This window comes from Oryzias melastigma, linkage group LG11 (genome assembly GCF_002922805.2).
Source record: "Oryzias melastigma strain HK-1 linkage group LG11, ASM292280v2, whole genome shotgun sequence".
Taxonomy (NCBI): Eukaryota; Metazoa; Chordata; class Actinopteri; order Beloniformes; family Adrianichthyidae; genus Oryzias; species Oryzias melastigma.
The window spans coordinates 23,533,854-23,538,567 of NC_050522.1; the positions used below are offsets into that span (position 1 = coordinate 23,533,854).

Sequence of the window (4,714 nt, forward strand, 5' to 3'; positions counted from 1 at the left end):
TTGTGTTCAGTCCCTCCACGATTTCACATGATTTTTTTTTGGTAATAATTGAGGCAGAAGATGCTGGAAGTTGCAGCAATTTCCTAAACGTTGTCATAAAGGTTGACAGTTTTCAACCAAATTAGTCGACAATTAGACCAGGTAGTTTATTAATATGCAATTGTATGCAACCGCACAACAAAAAACATTTTACTTTTATGTATTTGTGTTTACGTTTCCCACTTTCAAGCTCCGTTGACTGTGATATCAGTACTGACCCGGATTAGCACGACTGCACGTGTGTCAAAACAATGCAGATTTTGAGATTTAAAAAAAGATCACTAATCGACTACCAATTTAAACATTTTAAAGGTGAGCCAATCGTGGCAGCTCTAAAGATCTAAAACTACATGTTAGCTTAATTTTTTAACCTAGATTAATCTAGATGAAATGTTTACGCTTTGAAACTGGAATATCGTTTTTAAAATAATAGTTTGAGGTAAAAACTTCATGTAAATAAAAGACAAAAGTGTGTTTATATTGTGTTTTCAGGCCTTAAAGGGAAACAAAAGCTGACATTACATGACTTTGACCTTCAGTCCACTTAGTGCAGAAGTCGATTCTAGTTTTACCCCTTTGCCTGCTCTTACAATGGCAGTTATGCAAACAGGTGAGTGTCGCACCACAAAGGAAGCTGTGAAGGCAAATTATTATTACATTTGCTCATTTCGTGTTGCTTTAGCGGGTTTATAACCATTTTTTTAATGCACTTTCAAGCGATTTCTGAAAAGCTGCTCCTGAGGGTCAAAGTAACTGCAGTGCTGTCACTTTTCTTCTATTAGCCACGCCCCCTTTGTCTGTTTTTCCAGGGCCAAAGGGTACAGGAGTGGAATCGACTCCCAGCTTTGGATCCTACATCTCATCAAGAGGACACACGTCTTTATTCTCATGGAGGAGAAGTTTAAACCATCTGTTGGGTTCTCCCCCCTCTCTTCGGACGAGACAATAGTTTATCTGGAGCCGGCGCTATCACGTTTCCTGATAAACCGCTCTGAGCTCAGCCAGGAACCAAAGCAAAGACGGAAACAGATCAGAGGTCAAGATGACAGAGGTCAAAGGTCAGCTCTTTATCCCAGAATAGTCACACCCATTTATCCATCTGCAAACCTTATGAGAGGAAAAAACAAAAAAGGATATGGAGCAGAAAACACGTGATAAAAAACTATTCAATTCTGAAAAATCTTTATTGATCACAGATTTGGACACAGCTCAGGCACTAATCGAAAAGTGTCAGTCTGAGGTGTTGTTTAGTGTTTATTAAACATTTGAGTTCAGTTTTTTGATCCAATATTGTGCATGTTTTGTATTAACAGGTGTGGTTTTGTAGAGGTCTCCCTCAGGGACCCCCTTTGGATCCGGATTCTGAGATCTGGGAGAGGAGCTAAAGGTTATTGTGGAGCTACAAAGGCGGAGGTCGAGCGATTATGCGGAGGCCTTTAAAAGAGCAGGCCTTTTGTGGAGGTCCGGGGGTCTGTCTGCCAGCAGCAGGAGGAGGAGGAGGTGGAGGAGGAGAGCCGCTCCCTCCTGATGAAAACAAACTGGGGGAAGGAGGAGGACGGGAGCCGGGCTCCAACAGGCCCACATCTCTGGGGTTCACCAACGGAACGAACGCGACGCGAGAACCAGATTTAAACCAACAGAAACACACGGAGAACGACTAAATAAAATAGAAAATAAAAATGAGAAGCGAAGTGAAAGTGGTAGAAAAAAAACGAGGACCTACCCGGCCACCGAGGCACCTCTTATCCGGTTTAAAACGCTCCGACACCGGCGGAAAATTCCCGTTTTTGTCCCGGGTCTGTCCGAACCGACCAAACGTCTTCAACCCCGGTGTTCCGTTTGGGTCTAATTCCGTCTCTTTAGGGTCCGAAAGGATCCATCTGGTCCGGGATTTGTGGTCGGTCTGCTCTTGACTGCGTCTGCTTTAAAGCGGCCGTGACGCAACATCCGTCAAGAGTGGCGCAGTTTGAAACGGCTGGCACTTCCGCCGGGGATACAAAATAAAAGCCCAAATTGGAAGGCATGTTTTCAAACACTCTCTCTCTAATAGTATTTTTATTGTTTGTGTATGTGGTTAAATAAATGTTTTCTTTGTATTTATCAACAAAATTGACATAGACTTACACGAAAATGTTGGAGTGCTTTTTGTGTCACTATATTGCAAACAAAAGTCACAGTTTTGAGATCATTATTTTCTAAATTGCAAACAAAATTTCAATTGTTAAGAATAAAAAATCATAAATTGCAAACAAAAATATTTAATATATTTGCTTTCAGAGACTTTTTTTGGTTCTCAAAAATATTTTTGCATTTCCAAATAATTTTTTTCCTTTCAAAAATTATTTTTGCAATTGCAAATTTTTCAAAATCAAAGATAGGATGAAAGCGAGATGAGGCACAACACATCTAAAAATGTTTGTGCTGCAATTGCAGAAATATTTTTTCAAAGCAAAAAAAAAAATTGCAAACGCAAAATTTTTTTGAAAGCATAAAAAAAATTTTTAAGAGCAATTATTACTTCTTTTTTTGCAATTTTGTAATTTTAATCCCTAACACTTTACATTTTGTTTGCAGTTTAGAATTTTTTTTATCTCAAAACTCTGCAATATGGTGTCACAAAAATCACTCTATAAAAACAGACAAAACTGAACAATCAACAAATGAATAAAAAGGACAAACAAAATTACAGAGCATATTTATATTAATCACAAATTTAAAAAAATCGACATCAGCAATTATTCAAACCGTGTTTTTCAATTATAGTCCAAGATTTTCAATGTTCTGAGTTTTTGATAGATTCAGCATAATTTTAGAATTTCACTGATAAAAATGTGCAAAACATGTTTGTTATTATAGCATATTTACATTAAAGAATGTAATATTTGGCCAAAATACAAATCTAGTTACATAAATAAATCTTGTAGAGATTTTGAATATAACTTAATAATAAAAACCTGTTTATTTGGGGTTTTACTTGTAAGAATTTCCAGTGTGAGTAAACATTTTTGTAATGTGTTGATCATAAAGTTTAAGGCACCTTTTTTATTTTAATGGAATTCCAATTTCAATGGTCAACTGTAATATTTTTACCTGAGGACCAGAACAATATATACATTAAATAAATAAACGCTCTGCAGTTTTAACTTCAAACACAAAGTTTTTTATCAAAATTAAAGCGCCTGTAAGAAGTTAAATTAAATGTAACTTCTTTTGCTTGTAAAGGTTATGATAAATATATTTTTGTCATAATTTTGCAGCACATATTTCTTTTCTATCGTGTTAGGGTAACAAATCTTTAATTTTTGTCTTTCAGTTGCTCCCTTTAGGCGTTTTGACACAGAATCAGTTTGAATTGGTCACTGAATTAGTCACAAATGGTTGCATGTAGTACTTACAACACCTAAATTAAAAATAGAAGTTCATTGAGGTTGAAATTTGTTATAAGAAAAGCCATAACGCTTTCAGGGCTTTTATTTTGAAAAGAGAATGTCCTCACTTCACACATGCGTCTTGATGGAAAGGCTGGTTTTGGAGGCGTTTCCGGTTAGATTCATCCTGTCCTCCCACTCTGCTCTGCATCATCAGATTTAAATAAGCAGTCAAACATATAATTAACAAACTTTTTACAGCCAAATAATCATTTTTCTAAGATTTTACTCATTCATTTAATCATTATTTGAATTTTTGACAGTGTAAATCCAAAAATGTTGCAATTTCAAGGTTTCAAATAAACTCACAAAAAAAAAAAAAATCTATAAATGTCACTGTCAGAGAACAGCGCTCCCCAAACAGTAGTAACAACATAAGAACAGGAAGTAAGCGACAGAAACAATCCCCTCATCCAGGGATACAAAGACCAGATTGTTTTCTCAAATATTCTTTCTTACTGCACCTCTGAGTAAAAACCTCAATGCTCAAAAATTCACCAAAATTTGTAAGCACCTGAAAAGGAATTTTGGACATAGTAAACAAGCCACGCCCCCAATAGGATGATGACATCACAGCGGGAGAAATTAAAAAAAAAAATAAATGAATGGGGCCAAAATCTCTTATGGGGATCAAAAAATGTGTCAAAATCCACTACATGGCCACATCCCATAATAATGTGAGTTGGAGGCCATTTTGTTGCAAAATTTAAACTGTAACATTTGTTTGAGCAAATGTTTCACACGCGTGTCACCCGGTCAAGTCTACAACCACTACCGAAGTTTTGCTGACCTTTGACCTCGAGAAGATTCAGCCATCTTTAATTAAAAAAGCAAAAAATGTACCTTCTAAAAATTCAAACTCCTTCTAGGGATTTTAATTCATAGTCTCCTAACTATTTGAGCATTTTTTGGGAAGCTTTATGTTAAAAAGTGTTTTACGATGTTAGCATGACGAGTTAGCATAAATGGCATTCGTCTGTTTTTTATTGGAATATTGTGAAAATTGAATACAGGACTCCTCGGCTCAGGCTGGACAAAATGATACGACATATGATATGAAAATATTAGAAATGTGGGCGTGGCTAACAAAAAACCTCCATTGCCAAGGAAATCCCAAAATTTACTTTTACCGATTCGTATAAAAATTACATAGATCCGTTCGTCATCCCCAGGCGACCAAAAAATAAAATGGTTGCTATGGAGATAAAACCAACAGAAAGCCGCCATTTAAAAAAAACTTTGCTTGA

At 36.2% G+C, this 4,714-nt stretch overlaps 1 long non-coding RNA gene across 1 annotated transcript; it reads left to right on the forward strand.

Annotated features, from left to right (window-relative positions):
- Positions 1-69: 69 nt before the first annotated feature.
- LOC118599300 lies at positions 70-1,719 on the forward strand. The gene is made up of 2 exons (XR_004948601.1): positions 70-1,097; positions 1,353-1,719. It is a non-coding gene; the product is annotated as an uncharacterized LOC118599300 (long non-coding RNA).
- The last annotated feature ends 2,995 nt before the right edge of the window (positions 1,720-4,714 follow it).